Source organism: Cryptomeria japonica, chromosome 8 (genome assembly GCF_030272615.1).
Source record: "Cryptomeria japonica chromosome 8, Sugi_1.0, whole genome shotgun sequence".
In the NCBI taxonomy this organism is placed as follows: domain Eukaryota; kingdom Viridiplantae; phylum Streptophyta; class Pinopsida; order Cupressales; family Cupressaceae; genus Cryptomeria; species Cryptomeria japonica.
In genome coordinates, this window is record NC_081412.1 from 693962144 (window position 1) to 693974356 (window position 12213).

A 12213-nucleotide genomic window follows, 5' to 3' on the forward strand; every position below is an offset into this window, starting at 1 on the left:
AGTGGCAACAACCACAAGGGAATTGGTATCCACCTCAGGGACAAGGAAGTCAGTTTCAAGGGAATTGGCAACCTACTCCTCAATGGAGGGGTAGTCAGCCATGGACTGCCCAATCTTCTAGTTATCAACAACCTATTCAATAGCCACAGCCTCCTGCAATAATGCCTCCTCCTATAGCCACTATTGTCCCACCTAAACCAATGCATTTTCCCACCCAACCAATGTCAAATCCTAATATTAAATCTCAGCAACAACAACAAGCTTATTTAGTTGATCTTAATCAATACCCAACCTATTCTCTATCCCTAAGTGATATTCACCTCCGATCTGGGACAACTCTACCTAATCCATCTCCTCCAGTTATCACTGAGGTACAAGAAGAACAAGAAATCTCTAATCCAACAGATTAAATACCTCAGAAGCAGATATTACCACCATTTCCCCAGAGATTGCAAGACAAGGAAGTTCTCATAGAACAAGAGCAAGGTTTTGATATTATAGATCAACCGAAACATGTTTGTGTTAAAATTCCATTATTGCAAGCAATAAAAGATGTTCCTATCTATAGTAAGGCACTGAGAGAAACATGTTTTAAAAATCCTAGTAGGAAGAAGAAGGATCCACAAACAGTGCATGTTATGGGTCAACTTGCAGATATTATGTTAGGCAAGGTTGTAATTCCAAAATATTTTGATCTAGGTAGTCCTATTGTAAGTATAGTCATTAATGGCAGCCAGATAAGAAATGTTTTAATTGATTTAGGGGCATCCATTAATGTGATGACAAGAGAAGTAATGAAACAAATTGAAATCAATAGTCTAAGGCCTACACCCATGGTCCTACAACTTGGTGATAGCTCTACAGTGAGACCTGATGGAATAATTGAAGATGTGGTGGTTATTTTGGATTCCTGGGAATACCCTACAGACTTTATGATTTTATCTCCAAAGGCAACACTGGGAGGATATGCGGTGATTTTGGGAAGACCTTGGCTTGCCACGACTAATGCATATATTGGATGTAGATTAGGGGATATGACTATTTCAGATGGGAACTCTACAAAAACATTAGCTTTGTATTCTCCTGCACAACTCCAGTGTGATAAAAAACAAGTCGTTTGGCCTATTTTGGGAGAAGAGTCTAAGGATATTGACTCTATTAATCACCTTATGATGATTAATCGAGGGCCATTCATGCAATTACATGAGGAAGAATCAATTCTTTATAAAATTATGATAAATGAGTTGATATAAGAACAAAAATTGCAAGAGTTAGTACCGAATATTGTAGCTTTAGACATTCATGCAACCACTAATGTATTGCACACCCTGTTGCTGTAAGAAGTTTGTACTTCTCATTTTTTTGATATGTCCCAGATTGATCTTACTACCAAGATGGAAGTTGATTTGAATAAATGTTTGAATATCAATAGAGATCTTTCTGATACTCAAAAAGGGGCCCTTGTAGACTTGTTGAAATGTCATAAAAATGTTTTTGCATGGGATTACAAGGATATGCATGGAATAGATCCAACACTTTGCACCCACCATATTATATAAAAGAAGAATGTTTCCCACTCAGACAACCACAAAGAAGAATCAATCCTGCATCAAAAGAAATTGTTAATGGCTGGGTTTATCTATCCTATCTTTGATAGCCAATGGGTATCACCTTTGGTAATAGTCCCTAAGAAAGGAGGAAAATGGAGGGTATGTGTTGATTATAGAGCCTTGAACTTAGCAACAAGAAAAGATCATTTTCCAATACCATTTGTGGATCAGGTATTGGATTCTTTGGCTGGTAAAAGATATTTTTCATTTCTTGATGGATTTAGTGGTTACAATCAGATTTAGATAGCCCCAGAGGATCACAAAAAGATAATATTTACTTGTCATTGGGGCACATATGCATATTTTGTTCTTTCTTTTGGGTTGTGTAATGCTCCAGCCACTTTTCAAAGGGCAGTGATCAGTATCTTTTCTGCTATTTCTCAAGACATCATGGAAATCTATATGGATGACTTTACAACTTATGGTTCTGAATTTGAACAAGCATTGGAGAACCTGAAAAACGTTTTGTAGCGATGTGAGGACTATAGTTTGTCATTAAATAGTGAGAAATGCTTTATCATGATGCAAGAAGGAATAGTCCTTGGTCATCATATCTCTATAAAAGGCATACAGTTGGACCAAACAAAAATTGAAGTCATTCAACATATTAATGATCCAGTGAAGCAAAAAGATGTAAGAATTTTCCTTGGTCATGCTAGATACTACAGAAGGTTTATCAAAGATTTCAACAAAATTGCAAGTCCCTTATATTCACTTCTTACCAAGGATATTGAATTTGAATGGACCTTTGCATGCAATGAAGCTTTCTTAAAGCTTAAGCATGCCTTGACCCAAGCACCAGTTCTTAAAGGTCCAAATTAGTCTTTACCATTTCAAATTCATACAGATGTATTTGATTATGCAATAGGGGTAGTATTAGGACATAAGTATGACAACTTGAAAAGTGCAATATATTATATTAGCAAGAACTTACAGGGACCTGAGCTGAATTACATAGTCACTAAAAAGGAAATGTTAGCTGTTATATATGCACTCAACAAATTCAGGCACTATATCATAGGATATCCCATATTTGTGCATACAGATCATACTGCAATCAGATATCTCATGAATAAGTCTTCAATTACTGGTAGATTAGCTCGCTTGTTATTGTTGATGCAGGAATTTGATATCATAGTTGTTGATAAACCAGGTAAGTCTAATGTGGTTGCAGACAATCTTTCAAGACTTCAGTTACACGAAAATTCTACAACAATAGATGATGTTTTTCTAGATGAACATTTATTCCTTATACAAGCTCACACTCCCTGGTATGATGATATTGCCAACTATTTAGCTGCTCCTAAAATGCCAATTCATTTATCTCCTAAAGAAAGAAGGTTGTTAGTAGAAAAAAGTTTTAACTTCTCATGGATTACTGATTGTTTGTTTTATACTGGGTCTGACCTAGTCATCAGAAGATGTGTAAGGGAAGATGAAACATATGATATCCTGCATGCATGTCATGATGAGCCATGTGGAGGACATTTTGTCACCAAAAGAATAGGACTCAAAATATTAAATACAGGATACTATTGGCCCACATTACACAAGGATGCAGCATAGTATACAAGAAAATGTGACAAATGCCAGCATATGGGAAGACCTAAATCTGATGAGATTCTATTATATCAACAAATATCAGTAGCACCATTTGATAAATGGGTATTAGATTTTGTTGGCCTAATTGATCCACCTTCTAATGGCAAATCCTACATTTTGGTATGTATAGATTATGTAACAAAATGGGTGGAAGCTCATGCCATGACACATGCAAGAGATAATAAGGTGGTTGAGTTTCTCTATGAGGAGATATTTACAAGATATTGAGTACCAAGTGAAATTGTCTCAGACCAGGGCCCACAATTTACTTCAACATTGATTGCAGCTTTGGTAAATGAATACAATATAAGGCACAAGAAATCTACTCCATATCATCCACAAGCTAATGGACAGGTAAAGGTTACAAATAGGGAGCTTGAGGCTATTTTTACTAAAAATATATCTGTTCACAAAAAAGACTGGTCTCATAGGCTTCAGAAGCAATTTGGGCATACAGAACAACTTGGAAAACACCAATTGATTTTACACCTTTTGAGATGGTTTATGGAAAAACAACAATGATGCCTATTGAATTTGAGCATAAAACTCTGAGGACAACTTTTCAATTAAATATGACACTATCTAAAGCACAAAAGGAACATATTCAACAATTGAATGCTTTAGATGAATGGAGGAAAATAGTTGTCCAGCAGACAGAACTAATCCAAAATTAGAGAGAAAAGTGGCATGATAAATATATCAAAGAGAAGAAGTTCAAAGCTGATGACTGGGCACTATTGTATGAATCCAAATATAAAGATACTATGGGAAAGCTGCAAAAAAGATGGTTAGGTCCATATGAGATAGAAGAAGTTTTCAATAATGGAGCTATTCGTTTGACCATAATTAAACCTATTCGATTTAAGCTTTTGGTGAATGGTCACCGATTGTGTCTGTATCATAAGCCGGTCACTAAAGAAGAGTTCCTACAGCAATTTGCCCAAAAGGATGAAACACAGGTTCTTGCAGCAACTGATAAGGTTCCTACAGCAACTGATCAGGCTCCTGCTACAATTGAGCAAAGTAATGAAGGTAAGGTTCCTGCAGCCACTGCAGTGAACATGCTTGTCGCTTCATCATAAATATTTCCATGTTTTATGGGAATATTCTTCTCCATAAATAAAATTCCATCCATGTCATTCCATCCCATTTTCTTGTCTGTCATTTCATTTCATTTCACCATCATTTTCGTATGACTACAGGTATGTACATATGGTACTTTATTTCAATTATGCATTTATGATTTCATTATGATTTTTGCCTTCTTAAATCTGCGTACACTCCCCTAAAATCTTGTCATCTTGTGTGGACATGTGCTAAGTTAAGTTGGGGGGGGTGTTTTATGGTTCAGTTCCCAAAGTTAGTAATTCTTCATCCTTTTCGGTACTTAAAATTGATTGCTTGCCATCATTGTTTTAATAAGATATTCTTTCACACAAGGAAGTAATAAATTTTGCCACCAGTTTGGAGATATGTATGGAATTTTCAATTTTGTAAGTCTGTCAGATATTTTGGTTCTCTGTTTCTCAACTGTAGAGTGTTCTATACTAATAGAGTAAGAAATGGGTGGAGATCCAATCTGCCAAGAACTAATAGTCCATGATGCATTGCTGCATGATGCTCTTTGTGAGCATTATTTTAGACACCATGGCTGGCTTGATTACTTTTTGAAAATCAAAGATTTTAATGAAGAAATTGCTGCAGATTTTATGCATTCCTTCAATGAAGGAGAAGCTACGGTTAAATGTTTAAGGGTAATTGCTACGAAGCAGTGGATAGCTAAAGTAACAGGGTTACCATAGGAAGGAGAATTGTTTCCAGAATCAAAAGATGCAAGGAGCGCTAGGGTAGAGTTTACACTTCCCATAGATGGACCTCTAACAATGGACAAACAGGGAACTAGGAGGGTTTCCCTACCAGCAGAGTGGCCTCAGGTAGCTTTATATGTTATGAAATACATTGCTTGCGAAGGGAGATATTCAAATCTACATTCACCACATTTTAAATTACTTAGTCATTTATGGCATGGATGGAGGATGAATGTCCCTAATTTTCTATACCACCTCATTTCTATAAGTGCTAAAGAAATGTGGAAGAATGGAAATTGTTCCGTCAGCCATCATGGTTTGGTTAAATTGCTTGTAGAATGTTCTCTTAGAGACATTTCATAGATGGAATGGGAGGTATTTGAGGACATATTGCAGTTTAAGGTTGAAGATGCTCCTATTGAAGATGCTCTTGTTCTAGAGGATCCACCAGTTGAAGAAGAAAATATTGTAGAACCCTCTTCTCCTGTAGTTGCTGCAGAGGATGATTTGCTTGTTGCTGAAGGAGCTGCGGTTATTGTGGAAGAAGAGATGGTTGAGGCAAATGTAGAGCAACCCTCCAATTATCTTCAAAGAGATTCACCACTTGCTAAGAGAAAAGGGAAAGAATTGGAAATAAATGAAGTAGATGAAGAACCTATGGCTCGATCGCATGCAACTCAAATTTCTCCTATAGCCAAGAGGCGTAGGTCAAAAAGAAAAACTCCTGCAGCAGAGCCACAGGTAGAAACCAGTCCTATAGCCACTCCAAAGGTTTATGTGAGAAGAACATGGAGTAGGACCCAGAAGGCTCATCCAACAGGTGATCCGATAGAGGTTATTGTAGTGGAAACATCAGAATAAGGGAGCCCTGCAGATGTTGAAATCTAGGAAGAAAGTGATGAAGATAGATTGTCAAATCTTGCTTTTGTGGCACAAAAACTTGAGGAAACTATTGGAGAAATTCTACAACAGTATGAGGAACTTATTGAAGAGATTCCATGACCTAAGGTAACACCTATTAGACCTCCATCATCCCTAAGCATTTTATCTATTGCTTTAACATTTTATAGACAATGGGAAATAGAGAGGACTAGATTTCAAGGGGTTATTGACAAACAACAAAGAGAAATTGAAAAGAGGGATAACAAAATTGAGGAATTAGAAGCTAAGGTTGAAACAATTGCTAGTATGGTCCCCGAATTGATGCAATGTATGGCACCTCCAAGGGTTTATGCTTTTCATTTAAAGGAGCGGTATTTAAATTTCAAATTGAACCACATTGTCAGGGACCTTAGCCCCTCTTTAGAAACACCTAAGGGATTTTATTATACTTACCAAACTTCTCCAGCAGCTGTGAAGAATTTGCTATGTGAATTTTATTTACATAACTATGTTGTACCCTTAGACAGTGAGTGGAATCATTTGTTATATATTGGAGATATCCATATAAAAATTTTAATGTCATGGATTCAAAATGAGATCAACATGGGAGCACAAGCCAGAGCATACAAAGACTTTGAAATTGACTGTCCATTGCCATTAAGGAAATAAGAAAAAGAACCAAGAGCTCTTTATTATGAATGACAAAAATTACTAGTAAGAGATGAGGTTAGGAAACTAGTGCTTCCAATGAGAGATGAAATATACTAGGCATATGAGCATTTAGTTCAGACTGACAGTGTAGCTACAATAGAGGGGTTAACTCAATGCTAAAATAACTTACTAGAAAAATTGAAGCAAGGAGAACCTCATTCATTGCAAAAATTTTAGGCAACTATGCAAAGAGCCTACAAATATATACAACTGGGCAGAGAGAAGGTCAATAACTAGTTACCACTAATTTTTCAACCTCCTATTCTTATGTGGCCACTATTGGGATGTAAGCATATAGATCAACCCTATGATGCAGTTATAGAAGAATCAGCCAGATGGTCCAAGATGTAAAAGATGAAAGGATTTTATTGGAATTTAGCTTTAGGAGGAACACATCAAGGAACCATTGAAGATCTGAGAATTAGTGCAAGAGTCAGAAATTTTCTTTTTGTTGTAAGATCAACAAGCTCTTAAAGTTGGGGGGCATGATGAGTTGAAACATTATCATATTTATATCCTCAGAACTCTTGAGTTTTTGTCATCTTTTTGTTTGCATAGTAGAAGTGATGTATTGAAAGTTTACTATATGTATTCCATATGTTAAGCCTGAACCTATTAAATCATGTTTTATCTTTGTCAGTTTATTCCTGCAACCATGCCATTTATTCCTATAGCCATGTGATTTATTCCTATTGCCATGCGGATTATTTAAGGCAATATCATATTGATGAATACTAAGAGGGGGGGGGTGAATTAGTATGCCTAAAAACTTAACCAAACTCTTAAACAATTTTCCAGCAGATCGGTCTAGTAGATTAAAGAAAAAACTATTTAAAACATAAATAAGCCAAATAGCAAATAAAGAATTCACCCATAAAAGCACAATCACCATAACACAAGATATTTTGATGTGGAAACCCAAATGTGAAAAACCATGGTGAGTAAGACTCACAAGTCAACTATCTGCAGAATAGTAACTAGACCGGTTAAGGTCTTACAATATTCTTCACTAGGACAAATCTTATTAGGAATCCAGATCTCTGTTAGGAGATAAGTCTTGTTAAAGACTACCCTATTAAAGGATTTTAGATCCACAACTGTGAACCACCTTGTTAGAGGATTTACAATAGGCTTGGCTAGGCCTACCCAATTAAGGGTTTCAGACTTGTTGAATATATTAGTAATCAACAAGTGAATGATCTAGATAGTAGCATAGAGTGCTTGATTAGATCCCTGATAACTCCTTGTTAATGCATTCAAGCATTACTTCAATATTCTATGCTTTGCACTCTCAATCTTAGTCACGAGATACCTTTCCTCTCAAAAGACTCGCACATATCAACTTCTGTTCTTTTTTTTTTAAAACCCTAGACATGATATCCTTAAATAGGAACTTGATTTCATGTCGGTCCAATAGGATTAGATTACAATTTCCTAGGTACAGTGCATCTAGACACATTTGGTAACACGACATAGAAACACCGCTAAAGTGTCGGTGGATGATAACTCATCACACATTACATGTATACCGTTTAATTACATATACCAATCACTAGTTAATAGGTGAAGACTGGAAAACTTGATCATAGTCAATCTGATCAAAAGATTAACTGCTGCTCTAGGTCTCCATTTTGCTTGAGGTCTTCATACCACTTGACCGATAAGCTTCTCCTTTAAAACACCGATAGTCTTCAATCAAATAAAGACTATTCATACAATACTGGTTAGAACAATTACCGTTTGAGAATAATACATTCATCAAATAAGTGTGTGTCCATGAATGATAATCACAACTAAACATCATCAAAATACCAACAATCTCGCCCTTTGGCATTGATGGCAACACTTAGGAAAAAAAAATTGACATCTAAGTTCTTTAACACAAAAAAAATGTCATAAGAAGAATTACTTCCCCTAAGCATATACACTACTCCCTTTGCAAAAATCACAAGTATGTGCAAAAATACTTGTCAAAATTTGAAGATAGATACACTACACCTCCTTTGCCAACAATGACAAAGAAAATACAACATATTGCCAGTTTGCATAACATAAAAACAAAGTATGTGTTTATGACAACAAAGAATAAAATTTCTCAAAAGGAGATTTAAAGTTTTGCAGAAAGTCCTTCATATTTGAGGACCATGAGTCAAGAAGTGAGGTTGCAATTTCACTCTCGGTCTTCATTTGGAAGGCTAGATCTTCCATCGTATCTATGGTGCTCAGCTCCTACATCATAGTGATATCTTCTAGGTTCAGAAAGCATTTCTAGAGTACCTGCAATTTAGGCAATAGAAGCAACTGAAGCTCCTACAAATCTCGAGTCTGATTGTAGATTTATGAGTCAATCTTGGTAATTAGATGTTGATAATGATCAACAGAGTGTCCATAGGTTGTGAATAGATCATAGGGAAGTTTGAAGTTTCCGATGTATTTTTGCTTCAGAGAATCATCATAGAACAGGTGAGATTGACAGATTTTACTCAAGAGTAGGTGACCTTCACCCATTGCTGACCTTATATTATCTTTCTATTTAACCAGTTTTTCCCGATCATCATTCATGTGTTGTACTAAGGTAACTGCAAGTGCCTTTTCATGGCTTTTCTTTGTAGTGGCCTGGGCAACATCTTCCAAACATTGTACCTAGTCATCGACTAATGTGCAGAGTAGTTTGAGCTTAGCCAGCAAGGAATCAGTACTAGGGAGATTAGTACTAGGGATTAGACTGGAGAGGGTATCAATGACAAACTAAATGACATCCTATTCTTTTTTTTTTTCCTTAGTTCTTCCAATCTTTCCTGCACTAAGTGAATGCTTTGTAGTAGCTCCGTTTCATCAGCTGATTGGGTCAGACAAGAAAGAGTCAAATCAGTGGAACTAGTGGAATCAACCTGCTTGGCTTTATCTGTAGTGGGCTTAGGAATCTGTTCTCCTTCTTTGGCTTTGACCTCTGCTTGTCTTTGCTTCTCCTATTCATCTCTTTCTTGGGCTATCTTGACAGCCTTCTCCTCTTGTTTCTTTCTCTCTTCTTCTCTTTGTTTCTTCTCTTCCTTCTTCTTCTCTATTTATTTCCTCTTTTCTTCTTCTTCCTTTTTCTTTTTCTCATCTTCTTCCTTTCTCTTCTTCTCCTCTTCCTCCTTTTTCTTCTTTTCCTCTTCTTCCATTTTCTTCTTTTCCTATCGCGCTTTCTCCACTTGTTCTTTCTCTTGTTTTTCTTTTTCTGCTTTCTCCTTTTCAAGTTTCTCATTTTCTGCTTTCTCTTCCTTTTCTTTCTCTAATCTTTTTGTTTCATCTTGCTCCTTATCTGGAGTGATATCTTCTATTTCTAGTGCATCAACATAAATAGGGTCATTTTGTTCTGCTATTCTTTCACCCATACTATCAAAGACTTCATCAGGTTTGGATGTGGATAGATCAGACTCTTGTTCAGCCAACCGATTAGCTTCTTGTACTATTTGCATGTTGACAATAGTTTTCACCTTCAAATGGGAGTCTCTTTCCACTTTAGAAAATTTGCCTTCGAGTAGCAGAAGTCTTCTTTTTCACATGAAGAAAATGCCTTTGTTCTTATCAATGAGTTCAAACAGTTCTAAATTAGAGACATCTAGAAAATATTGAGCAAAAATTTTCGCCCTGATGTCTTGCTTCTTGTCAATAGCAATGCACCATTTGTTGTCCAAAGAATCATACAAGGATTTAGATGTAATAGATTTGATCTCAGAAGGTGACTGATCATTTATGCATAGATATTTAACGAGTTCTTGTTCAACCTCCTTGTTTTCATTATCATTGAAATCATCAAAATAATCCTTTAAATCATTAAGGAATTTTCTTCTAATATTCTGTATGGTTCTTTGACAATGTGTCATAGGCTTGTAAGAAGAAATATCTAAGTTTACTAGTGCAGAGATTGTAGGTACATTATCGATTGACTTCACTTTCTTGGTAGATTGCCTTGTCTTCTTTACTTCTACCTCTGGCTTAGAGTCTTATGGATCTAGTGAGTGATTCTTTGTTTTCCATGTTCATTTGAACACCTTTTCTAGAATAGCTTGTGGTTTCTTTTTAGCAAGTGACCTTTTGGTCACTTTGGATTTAGGAGCAGATGTAACCGGTGTCGATGCCGATGGTGCTACTTTACCTTTTATCTCCTTTGGTTCCTCACTAGATTTGTTTCTCTCTAAATAAGTACCAGTCCTCTTCTTTTGGGGTTCTAGTGGTGAGGCTAGTAGGGTTGAGGCATATCCTGTCAATATATCATTTACCACCTGATAAGCCATAGGCCCAACTACATATTTTCTGGGTTCAACTGCTTCCATTATGCATTCATCTATTTTGATGGTGAAACATATGTCCTCTTCATATTCTTTAACTAAATCACCAGATATTCTTATTCTCTAGTTCATTTTTAGTTTGAATTCACAAAAATACTTGTTCAAAGTCTCTGGATATGTAGTTCCTACTAATTGCAGGCTCTCCTTTATTTGTCTGGTAATCGGTAGATCAGTTGACCATTCAACATCATCGACTCCAGGAAAGTATCTTTGAAAGTAGAAAAATAAACCAATTAGTAATTGACCAAACTTGAACCTTTGAGTTTTATCTGATTTGATCGACTTCAAGTTATCTAAGAGTTGATTCTTCATACAGGTACATAGATCACATTCTGCATTCTCTTTTATTATTCTGTAAGTAGCATGCACCGCAGCTGAAGGAACAAAATTCATTCTGCTAGCATAAAATATTTTGTACCCAATTACCATACATGGATATTTCACTAAATCATCTTTAATGGTATTGACATTCATTGCTCGTTGATCACTTACTGAACCAGTGAGCTTCGTTACTTTCATTTTAGGGATTTTCTGAAGAACGAGCACTTCCCCAATATTACAGAATCTAGCCATGGCATGAATTGCCTCTGGTGTAATGTCATGTGTTCATTCAAGGTACATTTTGTCACCATCAACCCTACTAAGGATAATCTTGATGTGTTCCTTGGTAAATTCTTTGAGAAAGTAAACTGCATTGTGCAATTTCTTCTTCTATATTATACTATATTCGGGTTTAATATTTTTATCACCTCCACAGAACAGACTCAATTGGGAGTGAATTACTAGAGACCCTAGGTCTTCCAGTTTATAGTCAATATATCTAGTAACATCGCCTTGGACAATGACTCCGGTGGGAATTTGGGATAGGGCATTATATCTCATCTTAAGAAGTTCAGGTGTGTCCTCGGGTTCAGTAGAACTAGAGGGGACATTAGATGTAGATGCCATATCAAACTAATTCCAAATGATAAGAATGTTTCAAAGAGAAATAGTTTTATTCTCTAAGTTTTAGGGTTTGCTGATGACAACCAAAACACACTTCTTCGGACACTTGATTACCACTTTGACTTTCACACTGATAGTATGAAACGGTTGCAAGATTTGAGCAAGATTTCTTTCTGAATTCTTTTGAATGCGAGATGAAATGCTCTGGTTGTGCTACTCAGCTTATACGAAGTTTCTCGATAGCTAGGTAAGTAGAAATGATGACAAAAGTCACTTTTAAACTCTCTCCCACCTACCATAATAAATGCATCACTATTAGGG